We start from the raw sequence: 13,175 nt of genomic DNA, 5'->3' as shown, positions 1-13,175 counted from the left end.
CATAATAGACAACAGACAACAGGCCTGGAAAGGAGTGGGGCGCGAAGAGGCTTTTTTTTTTTTATTTCTTTTCAACGTTTTGGCCAGGGACTCAAGAAAGCTAGGAGAGCATCCTGCCACTGAGCCCCAGGGACCCTTTATTCACTCACTTTCTCACTCAATCAACGGACTCCTAATTATCTTCTTTCTCACGTGTTCTTGACTAGAGCCCGGGGACCAGGTGAGTCTTTGCACCAGCACCCCAAAAGATGATTTTTCTGGAGTCTTGGCATCAAACCATTACAGGGAACAGTGGAGGAAGGTTTGGATACCCCACCCAGCTGCTCTACAGAGGTCTGGCTATGGCTACCCAGCCATTTGCTCTAAAGGCTGAGGCAAATATTAGATCCCAATAGATTTAGGCCTGAATCAAAGAATCAGAGAGTATGTGAATCCTCAAATGACCACCACACATGATAATCTTATATCGAAGCCCCACAAAGTCTTTTGAACCTAGTGAAGGAATCTTAGCCTGTTAGAATCTCAGTCAAAAGATCTTAGAAGGAAAATGACAAAAAAAAAATCATGGTACCAGGCCTAGTGTCATAGGCCTGAAGTCCTGAGACCCTGGAGGCAGAAGGCAGGAGGGTGGTGAGTTCAAGGTGAGCCTATGCTGAATGCTAGTATTCTCTGAAATGTACTCCAAAGGCAATCACCTGCCTCCCTCTAAGCACAGTGACCTGGTTGTCTTTGGGCAGCCTACCATTGTTCTGTAGAACAGATCTGATCTTGAGCAGCCTTTCCAGGCACGGGGTGCTGTCCCTGTCCTCATGGTGGCTGTCCCGATTCTCCTTTGCTTCCTCCTGCCTCCACTGTGTACTGCTTCTAAGGATACATCTTTGCACTGTAAAGATACCACCAAGTCCCAGGCCAGACCCCCTCTCTATCATCATCCTCAGTTGGCTCTCGGGCTCTTTTGGAACTCACTTGGTAGGCTGTGAGCTGAGACAGCAATAGAAAGCTCATCAAATCTGGTGGGGTGCAGTGGAGGTGTGCTGGGTTTCCAGCAGGTCCTATGTGAAAAATCCCAGACAGCCCCCACCCCCCTTTTCTCTGCCCTTCCACCTGTCGGCACCCAGGCCTCACTAGCATTGGAAGGGAAGCTGAGAGAACTATGACTTCCCCAACTGGCAGAGGGTAAACTGAGGCTCGTTGTGTTAGACAAGTCCAGAACCCTAGCAGGAGTAGGGGAGAAGTAGAGACGAAAGCCCCCCATTTACGGGTAGTGAAGCTGAGTCTAGAGCAGGGTGTGGAGCTGGACTCTCCTGCAGCCTCACAGACCCCTTGTGTAGCTCAGCTGGCCAGAAGTCTCCTCTGTCTGTCAGCCTGCAGTGCCTGCCTGAGCATCTACATTATCACACCCAGATTGTAAGGGAATGTCACTGGGGACTTTGGAAGGGTGGGAGAAGCCTCCCCCTCCTCCCCCTGTGTCCCTAGCTCCCAGCCCAGGGTCTTGCATAAAAAAAAAACATAGTCATAAAAAACATAATCATAGGTGAAAACCATAGTCATGCCAGCGAGGGACACGTGGGAAGCGGCTAACTCATTCTCCTTAGGAAAGAAAGGCCATGGCTCCTTTAAATTTCCAACGTCAGCAAAAAAATGTCAAGAGTCTTTGCCACATTATTCTTAGCTCTGAGCCCAGCCCAGACGCTGGAGGCCCTTCCCCCACTCTCCAGGCAGCTTGCTTTGAAAAAAGCCTCTTTTTGAAGGGGGTGGGGGGGGGTGGGGGGGACTCAAACAGGTCCAGAAACTCTCATGTCTGGATTCCTCCAGGGCCTAGATTCCTCTGCTCCTGCCACCCTGCCTTGCCCTGCATGTAGGGGCCCAGCTTGATGCTCTCAAGGTCCAGAAGCAAGGCCACAGGAAACAGAACACCTTCCAGTCCAACTCGGTCCACTTTTGCCAGAAAGGAGCTTGTGGACTCCTAGGACAGAAGCTAGCCTGTCATTTAAGTGTCCACACTGCCCACAGCTTCTATCCGATTGGATCCTTCCAGAAGGTGAAAATGTTGCCGTTTTAAGCGCAGCCTGGGAGAAGCGTGTGGGGGAGTGACCAGCATGGTCAAGGCTCACAGCAAGAGGGGAAGAAGGAAGGAGCAGAGCTGGACAAAAGATCAGTGACTGCGTTTGTCCCAGACCCTAGCTAGGATGGTCCCCTCAGGCTGTTCCAATCTAGAACAGGAAGTGCAATTCCCTCTCTAACTTGGAGTAAGGCTTGACAGCCAGTCCCCAGCTGCCCTCTCCTTGGAGCTGGAGGCCCACAGGCGGCCACTCTGTGACAGTTGTCCAGAGGCCAAGTGAGCTCTCAGCCCAGGCGTGAGTCAGGGATCCTGCAATGTCTGACTCTCCCAAGAATGCCTTCCATCTAAGGGGGCTGTGCTGCTGGCTGCCGGAGGGAGAGAGAAGTGCGGGCCAGTGAGGACCAGGAAGCTCCCTCCCTTCCCCTCCTCCAAGAGCAGGCCCCACCCCCAGCCATGCCACAGCTCAGGAACTCTAGAGCCCTCACCCACACCCCTGGCCCACCGAGTGCCATGGAGACACATGTGTCTTCACGTGGCTGTGCAATATGCACAGTACTCTAAGGCAGAGCCTTCAAGACATCAGTGTGCATACATGTATGTGTAACTGTCTGCAAACCCGAGTGCACTACATGATATATCCATGTGTGTGCCTGATGTTGGCAGGCACACAGACTGGCACTCTGCCTCTTCCCAGGGTTCCTCTGTCCCCTTCTGGCCTTCTCATGCAGGGAAAGGCCAGGCCTTTGGGGCTCATAAGTTTGGACATAGTGATTGACACTGTCCTGTCTCGCCTTTCTCCCAGGCGATGTACATGCTGGAATGGTAGTGATGACTAGGTTGGCGACAGAACTGTCCTCCTTGTCATAGCATCTCTACTGCTCAGAAATGAGCTGTGACCTGTGCCCACCCCACTCCCCAGCACTAATGTGCTCCAGCTTGGTGCAGCACCCTAGTGCTAAGAAACACAAGGGCCCTGGAACCTCCTCCTGGCACTGCCACTGTGTGACTAGGTGCCCATGACCTTGTCTCCCTCACCAACCACACTGTTCTCAAAAAAAGCCCAGGTCAGGATCTCCAGGTCACACCCCACTCACTCCTCACAGGCTGTCACCCCTGATCTCTTCTGAGGAAATGCTGTTGACCTTTCCTGTTCTGTCTTCTGAATGTTCCCAAAAGTTTTGCATGCTTTGTGAGTGCGTGTTCATGTGCATGCATGCATGTGCGTGTGCGTGTGTGAGCACACAAACACACACACACACACACACACACACACACACACACACACACACACACACACGCTGCCAGCCAAGGCTGTAGCTAGAATGGGGACTCCCCTTGGGGGCAGAGGCAGAGAACGGCAGCCTAGCCAAGGAGTCAGGAGTCTGTGTCAGGATCTCCCTCCTTCCCCCCACAGATCACCTATTGACTTTGCAGAACCTCCAACCGAGCAGTTTTCAATTTGTGGGGCTTGGCACCTTTAGGGGATTGAATGACCCTTTCACAGGGGTCACATATCAGATGTCCTGCATATCAGACACTCACATTATGATTCATAACAGTAGCAAAATTACAGTTATGAAGTAGCAACGAAAATAATTTTATGGTTGGGGGTCCCCATGGCATGAGGACTGGTATTAAGGGTCGCAGCATTAGGAAGGTTGAGAACCACTGCTCTGACCTCAGCTCCACCTCCTCACCCATGGTCTGGATGGATCATGTTTTAAAAGAGAAGGAAGCTCATATACACGCTTGCAGCTGGGAGACGGTAGCTCAGTGTCGTAGCTCTCACCCACCAAGGCCTTGTTTAATCCTCAGCACAGGAAGGAAGGGAGAGACAGAGATGAAGACCAAAGAAAAGCTTTGCTGGAGACAGAGACAGCATTTATGCCACACACTTCAGTGGCGCACGCCTTTAATCTCAGCACTCAGGAGGCAGAGGCAGAGGCAGGCAGATCTCTGTGAGTACGAGTGTAGCTTGGTCTACAGAGTGAGTTTCAGGACAGCTAAGGTCACACAGAGAAACCCTGTCTTCAAAAAACAAACAAACAACCCCCCCAAAAAAACAACAACAAAAGGAACCTTTAGTGAATCCTTCCTTGTAGTAGCACAGATGGGGCGGACACATCCTGAAAGGGATTGGATCTCAAAGTGCAACAAGAAAGTAGAGTGCTGGGCACTCCCTTGATCCTGCATGGGGGCATCTCTGGAAGGTCATCAGAAACACTGACCAGGCCTATCAACGACGACCATCGCTGCAGAGAACTGGATGGCAGGTGGAGCGGAAAGCTTGTCTCTGTGGGCATGGTGTGTGCACCTTGGAACCCAGAAGTCAGGAGAAAGAGGTAGGCAGGTCTCTTCGAGTTCAAGGCCAGACCAATCTCCAGAGTGTTCCAGAACACCTGGAGCTTCAGAGTGAGCCCCTGTCTCAAACGAACGAACAGATTGGAGACAAAGGCAATGAGAAGCAGAGCACTGGCATTGTCAAAACCAGACAGAGCTCTTCTAACCCCAGACGGAGAAAGACAGATAGGTGGATTGGTGGACAAAAAAATAAAGCAGTTTATAAAGCAGCACGCTTGTGAATATTCCATGTCCAGAGCTAGATATCTGGAAGGATGTGTTCATACGTCACCAAAAGAAAACCAACTTCGGATATTACGTGATTCCAGCTGATTTTGGAAGCCTTTCTGCTAGTTAAAGGTCTGAGTTCATTTACTTTTGCTTATTTGAGACAGGGTCTCCCTACACAGCCTTGGCTGTCCTGGAACTCATATGTAGACCAGGCTGGCCTTAAACTTAGATATCTGCCTGCCCCTGTCTCCTAAGTGCTGGCATTAAAGGTGTGTGCCACCACACCCAGCCTTGTGGTGTTTTGTTTTCTCTTTAATGAGTGTGTATTGTAAGCAATTAATGAGCTATATACATACACGGATGTGTGTAGTATTCTCAAAGAAAGGCTCGGAAGAAATATTCTTAAGTGGGTTAATACCGTCTCTGGGGAAGAATGTATATCACCTTTTTTTTCCTTTCTCTGCTCCGGATGTTTTCAACAGCATGTACTTTACAATCACCTCAAAACACCAGTAAATAAGTAGAAAAAACCCAGCCAATGGGAGGCCATGCTTTAGCGTAAAGCGATTGTGGGGTGGGGGGTATTGCTGGGGAAGCCTCTGACCTTTGGAGACCCCCTAAAATGGGACTACTTCACTGCAGCCCTGGGGGCAGCTGCAGGTCCCTGTAGCCAGAGCTGACTTTCCCTGTCAGCCAGGCTGTAGCATGAAGAAGACAGGGCTGTGTGTCGGGAGTCAGGGTGTGTGGGAGTGTGTCTGTGTGTGTCAGGATATCACAGAGAAGACTCAGTAGCCCAGAGCCAGAGCCTGGAGCTTTGACCCTGGCAAGAACGCAGAGCTGGGAATGTGTGGTGGTGGTTGGGCCTGGAGGCCACAAAGGAGGAAGGAGAAAGGCCTACCTAGAATGCAGCAGCAAGTGGTCCTTCCCCTGAGATGGAGATTGGGTAGGGAGCTCCTATGGGAGGCAACAGCCTTCCATAGTCCCCAGTAGGGGAAATTTTGGTGCCTGATGGCTTCTGGTGGAAGAGGCTGCAGGGAGGGGAGGGGAGGCAGTGCAGGATGCTATGGAGCAGCAGCTTCCCCCTGTTCCTCCTCCCTGGCCGAGAATGCCAGGGGTGGACCAGGCCGCCGGAGTGATCCTTGGTGGGTGGGGTGGGCCAGCGCTGGGGTCTGTACACTCGGCTGGGTCTCATTGGCTGTCAGGACTGGAGCTGCACAGAGACAGGCCAAGCTGATGCAACGTGGGCCTATCATTGCAAGCCCTGTGGAGGGGATGCAGCTGTGCTGGCTGCTGCCCAGCTGTTCCAGCAGGGAGGTGGGGAATGACTCTCAAGGCAGCCCAGCCAGGCCCAAAGGTCTCTGTTGTCAGCCTGCTCTGACTCAGGAGGGAAACACGCCTTTCATGGAAGCATCCAGATCTCAGATCTCTGCCGTGTGTGTGTGTGTGTGTGTGTGTGTGTGTGTGTGTGTGTGTGTGTGTGTGTGTGTGTGTGTGTGTGTGTCACCACCGGGAAAGAGACCCAGATGAGGCTGTGCTGCAGCTGTTCTCAGGGCTCAGAGCTCTCAGGGCTAGATGGGGAGGAAGGGTAAGGGAGGAAGAGCCTAAGGAGAGAGCCAGGGCCAGCTGCCACCTCTTCTGTGGGGGATTTTGGGCAAGTCCTTGATCCCTCTGAGACTTAGTTTCCTCATCTCCTTAGCTGGAAGAGTTGTGAATGAGAACTCAGAAGGCAGGCTTGGAGAGGGAAGGAGATGCCCCAGAGGGCACAGTGGACCAGTCTGAGTTCTGACACAAGAACAAGAGAAGAGAAGGGACCTCCTCTTCCTCCTCCTCTTCCTCCCCCTCCTCCTCCTCTTCCTCCCCCTCCTCCTCCTCTTCCTCCCCCTCCTCCTCTTCCTTTGGTGTATTTTTCCTCTTCTCTCTCTTTCCCCCTTTTGTCTGTTTCATGTTGTCGAGAAAGGGTTTCACGTAGTCCACGCTGGCCTCGAACTCCTTATATAGCTGAGGATAAATATCAGGATAGCTGAGGATGGCCTTTCAACTCTTTTTTTGTTTGTTTGTTTTGTTTTGTTTTTCTGTGACAGGGTTTTTCTGTGGGAGCCTTTCCTGGAACTCTCTTTGGAGACCAGGCTGGCCTCGAACTCACAGAGATCCGCCTGCCTCTGCCTCCCAAGTGCTGGGATTAAAGGTGTGCACCACCACCGCCCTGCTATGGCCTTTGAACTCTTAGTCCCACCCACCCACCCACTTCAATCTTCCGGGTGCTGGGATTATAAGGTGCCACCTTCCCAGTTTTAAAGGAATGTCATGTGACACCCCTCTTCCTGTGTCCCAGACCTTGTGTCTTCCCTGCTGGGGGCTTCAAAGGAAATGTTTCCTCCAGCAGCCTGAAAATGACATACGTGGCTTCGAAATCAGGCCTTGGCTTAGGTCCCTGGGCTACACCAGAGGGCACCAGGAGGCTCATGTTGGCACTATGTCACCAAGGCCTCTTGGTGGCTTTGTCTATAAGTTGATTAGCTTTTTAATTCTGCCCAGGTCCTAGGCAGAGCTTTTGAGGTGTTGGGACAGTGGCAAGGGAGACTTGGACACATGGTCACTAGGGTTGAGAGAGTCTTGCTCAGCAGTTGAGGGTCCCAGGATCTACACTGGGGCTCAGGTTGGACTCAGGAACCCATGTGGAGTACGGGAAAGCTTTGAGGAGCAGTCAGAGCCTTTGAGCGCCTCAGGGCCCACGCTTTCCAGAGAGGATGTCTCCCAAATCCCACCTCTCAAATCACTGTCCTAAGCCTCAGGGTCATCATGAAGTGAGAAGAATAATGGTTCTTAAAACACACACACACACACACACACACACACACACACACACACACACACACGACACCTTGTGTATGTGTGCACCCACTCATGTGTGCATACCAGGACACACGTGTGTACCGTCAGAGGACCACTTGTAAGGGTCAATTCTCTCCTCCCACCATGTAGGTCCCAGGAATCAAACTCAGGCTGTCTCTCTCCCTCCTCTCCCCCTCCCTTCTAGCAGCTCAGAGACCCAGTCTGCCCTTCCAGAGTCTGGGGTGCGGGGGGGGGGGGGGGGCATCCTCCCAGTCAGCCAAAGAGCCTCCCATCCCTGAGCATGGAGCACAAGAGAGTCCCAGCAAGTCTGTTCTTTATCTCCAGTGTAGCAAGGGTGCTCTGAGGAAGCGCTGTGGACCAGGCACTGTTCTAGGACCTGGGAGAAGAATGAGCTGAGCTGACCTTTGCTTCCAGGCCCTCCATGTTGGCTGAGAACCAAGAAACAAACACGACGCGATCGCACTAGGAAGAGAGAAAGGCGAGGGACAGGGGGAAAGATTCGAATTACACCAGCCACTTGAAAAGCCAGCCGCCATCTTCCTTTCCCGAGGCTGTTTGTCACCACCTAAGGGGCTTGAAACAACACAAATTTATCCTTACCGTTCTAGGGGTCCGAATACTGAATAAGACACTCCAGGGGTGAATCTGTCTTAATGCGTCATTTTTCCTGGTGCTGTGACAAAATAACCCAGGAAAGGCCACTTAAGGAAGGAAGGGTTTCCTTTGGCTATGATTCGAGGGGGTACAGTCCCCCGTGGGGACGTCATCACAGCAGGTGTGTGAGCAGCTGGGTCCATTGTTCGTGGTCGGGGGTGGGGGGGGTGGGGTATGCTGATGCTCAGCTTGCTTTCTCTGTCTTTTTATGAAGTCCAGGCTCCCAACCTGTGGGTTATTCTGCCCACAGCTAGGAGAGACAGTCTCAGAGATGTGTGGCCTAGGTAATGCCAAATCTAGTGAAACTGACCAAGAAAATCAGCCATCACACTGTCCTTCCCAGCCTCAAGGTCCATATAGTTCCATGACTCTCGGCCTCTGCTTCAGCCTTCAAAATCAGCAATCGTAGCACCACTGGGTCTCCTCCCTAGGACTGCTCAGTCCATCCCCATCCGACCCTGACTTCGTCTTGTAAAGACCCTCCTGATTGTGTTTGTCTTTCTTCACAAAAACCAGAGCTTAGTTACCCACGTGAAGTCTCTTGACTACACAACGGAATATGTTTCTGGGTTCCGAGGATTGGGACACAGGCATTCTTCAGGAAGCCATTATTCTTTTTCTTTTAGTTCCTTTTTTGTTGATTATTTGGGAACCTCACATCATGCGCCCCAATCACACCAATCACATTGACTTTCCAGCCTTCTCATGCCCCCGAAAAGAAACAAGTCCATTTTGTGTTGTCCATATATTCACTGGAGTATGGTCAAATTCCTAGTGGCCAGTCCCTCAAGGGAGGATGACTCTTTCTCTGCCTGCATCTGTGCCAGAAGTCATCAGCTAAGAAGAGACTCAGTGGCCAGAGTGGGGTTGGGCCAGCTCCCCTGCCCTCAGGGACATAAGCACAGCTAGGCGGCACATCTGCATCAGTGGTAACACGGGCTGCGGACATCAACACGGCCCTTAGCCATGTCAGGACCACTGACTCATTCATGGCCCTCAGCAAAGCCCGAGGACATCACCACGACCTCAGAGAGCGGCACAGACTACATATGTCCACATGGATCTCAGGTTTCATTGGGGTCTGGGGCAGCAGCATGGGCCACTGACACTGACATGGCCTCCGGTGGTATCAGAGACCATGGTGGTCCTTTAGGGAGGTCCAGTCCAGAAAGTGAGACTCTCCTCAACTTGGGCCTCTATCGTTGCCCAGAGCCAAGGGGATCCTGTGGCCACGAAGAAGGTTGGGGGCTGAGTCTGTGTCTGCGTAAGCTCTGCCGTCATCCCCCCCCAAGCCTACTGGGCACTGGCAGAATGTAACCTCAGCCCTCCTCACCTGTCAAAGCCGTCAAGTCTCCAGTTCTGTCTCTCTCCCTAGTGAACACACCACTCTGTTCTATCTTTCCCACCTCTCCATCATACGTTTGTTCGTGTTGTGGTGATACATAGTGTACCTAATAAACTTGCCTGAGGATCAGAGAACAAAGCCAGCCACTAGATTAGACACACAGCCAGGCGGTGGTGGCACACACCTTTAATCTCAGCACTTGAGATCTCATGCCTTTGCTTGGGAAGCACACACGCCTTTAATCCCAGGAAGTAATATGGCAGAGCAGAGAAAGTTACATAAGGTGTGAGGAGACAGGAACTCGTTCTCTTTAGGCTGAGGATTTCGTAGAGGTAAGAACTAGTGACCGGCTGCTCTGCTTCTCTGATCTTTCAGCTTTCACCCTGATATCTGGCTCTGGGTTTTCTATTAAAAGACCATCTAGAGTCAAACAACAACATTATGTAGTGGTACCCACCTGCCCTGGGCCATGGGCCTGGGCATGCTTCAGACCCCCACCCCCACCGCCCCTCTGTCTTCCTCTTCTTTTTCTTCTTTTTGGTTTTTCAAGATAAGGTTTCTCTGTGTAACACTCCTGGCTGGACTGGAACTCACTTTGTAGACAGGCTGGACTCAAACTCACAGAGCCTGCCTCTGCCTCCCGAGTGCTGTGATTAAAGATGTTCACCATCACTGCCCAGAAGCCATTATTCTTATCATCGGTGAAGGCAACCCCAGGCAGCTCTTGTTGGGAGAAGCCAGTATCCTCTGAAGGGAGGTGCAAGCACAGAGGGCCAAGGCCAGAGCAACTGAGGTATGATCTAGAGGGTGACAAGAAGGTTAGCTTTCTAGAAATCAAAGCTCTAGTCAGCTTTATCTTATCAGTCCATTCATGAGGCTGATCATACCCCTGCATACAATCACACTGTGCTCCAGGAACCCAGAGCCTCAGGTCACTGAGGAGATTCAGAGTTATTTCAACCCCCTTACTCCTGGCTATCACACTTGTGTGGAGCTTAGAGGAAGAGCCCTGGATACTTGAAGGAGTCTGTCGGTGAGCACTCCTCTGCCCGGACTGACGGATAAGGAGCGTGCACAGCCACTGGCACCTGGATATAATCTTGGTATGTCTCTCTCAGTGAAGGCCAGGATTGTGTGGCTGAGGGAGGTTTGGCCAAGAAAACTGGTCTGGAGCAGTGGTAGGAACCTTCAATAGCTGTATTGTTGGCTCTGGGCTGTGGCAGGAGAGGCTCCAGGGTCTGCTGAATGAGTCATCTGTGCTGTTGAGTTGGAATGCCCAGGTCAGGCACTCTCTTGGGAGATGCCTTCCCAACCTACCCCCAACTCAACCCAGGCCCTGCCGTTTGGCTTGCTCTCAGGGACCATGGCTGTAACAAGTCAGCTCTCTGTGCGACTGGCTATTGAACTGTGGTCCTCCTTGTTGGAAGGTAAGCTCTGTAGATACGGCAGGAACTGCCTGCCTTCATCAGCACCGGCACCACCAGGCACTAATCCAGAGCTGGGCTCAGAGGTGTTCCGCGTATGTCTGTGATGGATCATGCACACAGGGACACATAAACACAGGGATGGATGCATGGATGCAGAGCTCGCTGGCACCCTCATCCTCGCTTTACCTGGTCACCTCGTTCTTGACCTTTGTCCCTAATACTTCCTTACCAGCTTCCAGCCTCCTCCACACTGTCGCCAGGGGATCATTCCAGCACACCACCTAGTGAGACGCTTTCTGGGATTCCGGGCAACTCTCAAGAGGTAGCCGCTCCCTGCCTGGCTCCAACGCTTCCTCTACCCCTGCCAGCTTCAGCAGCCCCCTCCCAGGTTCTCTCCTCCACCTCAAGCACTCTGGTATTCCCAGAACACCCTTCATCCTTGCTCCTCTCATGGATGGCTGCTCTGTCCAAGGCCTCCTGGGCAGCCCCTTCCCTGGGCTTCTCATACCTCAGCACCAGCTGTAATTCCCCGTTAGCATACCCGCTTTCCTTTCCGTAACCTGAGTCCCAAGGGGCAGGAATGGAGTCTAATCCATGCCTCTGGCATCCCCAGGACACAGCAAAATGCTAAGCAGTTGTTTTAAGACCTGCCCCAAGACAGTGGGTGGGACGAGACCTGACCCTTGGACGCTTCTGCCCTCTGGTGCCCATTTTGAGCTACTGCAGTTTCCTGCGGCTTTTAGGACCAGGAACATCAGTTAAGATCAAATCTGTTCGAAGGGATATTTACTGGATCCCATCTTAGACCTATAAACCAGAAAATTTAGGAGGTATGGCCTACTGATCTCTCTGTGTTAACGAACCCTCAAGGTGGTGTGGATACAAGTTTGCAAACTATTCTTCTGGCATCTTGGGTAAGAACCACTCCTGAGAGGCTGAGAAAATGGAGGAGACAGTAGGTGCCTGGGAGTAAGGTTGGAGAAATACAGGATGCTTAATTAAGACTAAATTTCAAATAGAAAATACAACATTTTGTTGCAAATGTTGCTTCAGACACCCAAACTTAAAAAAAAATCCACCGTTTCTCTGAAATTCTTCTTTAGCTAGGTGTGTTTTCTTTCTGAAGCCTTATGTACAATACAGGCATAATTCTATGCTGTCACCATCTTGAATCCTTTCTATTTTAAAAATTTATTATGTAGTCAGGTGGTGGTGGCACTTGTCTTTAATCCCAGCACTCAGGAGGCAGAGGAAGGTGGATTTCTGTGAGTTCCAGGCCAGTTTGGTCTACAGAGCTAGTTCCAGGACAGCTAGGGCTACACACACACACACACACACACACACACACACACACACACACACACACACACACAGAGAGAGAGAGAGAGAGAGAGAGAGAGAGAGAGAGAGAGAGAAACCTTGTCTCAAAAAACCAAGTATACATCTTTTTTAATTTAGTGTGTGTGTGTGCTCCTGGCAGACGCGAGCATGCATGGCGTGTGTGTAAAGGTCAGAGGACGGCTTCCAGGAGTTTACTTCCCCTGCCGCCATGGATTTTGAGCCTGGAATTCAGGGTATCATGCAAGCACAGCAAGCGTCTTTGACAGCTAAGCCATCTCACCAGCTGCCGTTTCGAATCTTAATAGTTTTTATCTGTGGGGTTTTGTTGGTCTTACTTTTGTTGTTGTTTTAGACAGAGTTTCACTGTGTAGCCCTGGTTGTCCTGGAACTGGCTATGTAAACCAGGCTGGCTTCAGGCTGGCCTTAAACTCACAGAGATCTCTCTGCCTTTGCCTCCTAAGCGCTGGGATTAAAGGCATGCACCCCCACACCTGACCTTAATATTTTTAAGCCAAGTATGGCAGCACACTCTTACAATCTCAGCACTTGGGGTTTGAGCAGGGGTGTGGGCAGGATCTGCCAGTGACTTGTGGGAGGCTGAGTGTGGGCTCCAGTTAATGCCCAGCTGAGCAAGAGCCACTGTCCAGGCAGACAACCCGGGAAGGTGGCAGCACAGATGCAGAATGACTTATTGAGCACCTACTGTGTGCCCCGGCATGGTCCTAGAGGGTGGGAACTCAAAGCTGGAAGAAGCAAGTATTGGCCCGGGCTTCCATGGAATGGCTCTTCCATTCTGCCAGCCTCTGTCTCAGGTGTGTGCCTGGACTCTAGCACCCTGGTCAAACAGAGGGCACAGATGTGGTCATTTTTCAGAGGTAAGCAGACGTCGCTGCACCCTTTGGCAGAGATTTCACTTACGGGC

Source organism: Peromyscus californicus, unplaced genomic scaffold (genome assembly GCF_007827085.1).
Source record: "Peromyscus californicus insignis strain IS unplaced genomic scaffold, ASM782708v3 Scaffold_4__1_contigs__length_199733344, whole genome shotgun sequence".
Classification (NCBI taxonomy): Eukaryota; Metazoa; Chordata; class Mammalia; order Rodentia; family Cricetidae; genus Peromyscus; species Peromyscus californicus.
The sequence above is the reverse complement of the archived record's forward strand: the minus strand, read 5'-3'. Positions refer to the sequence as shown.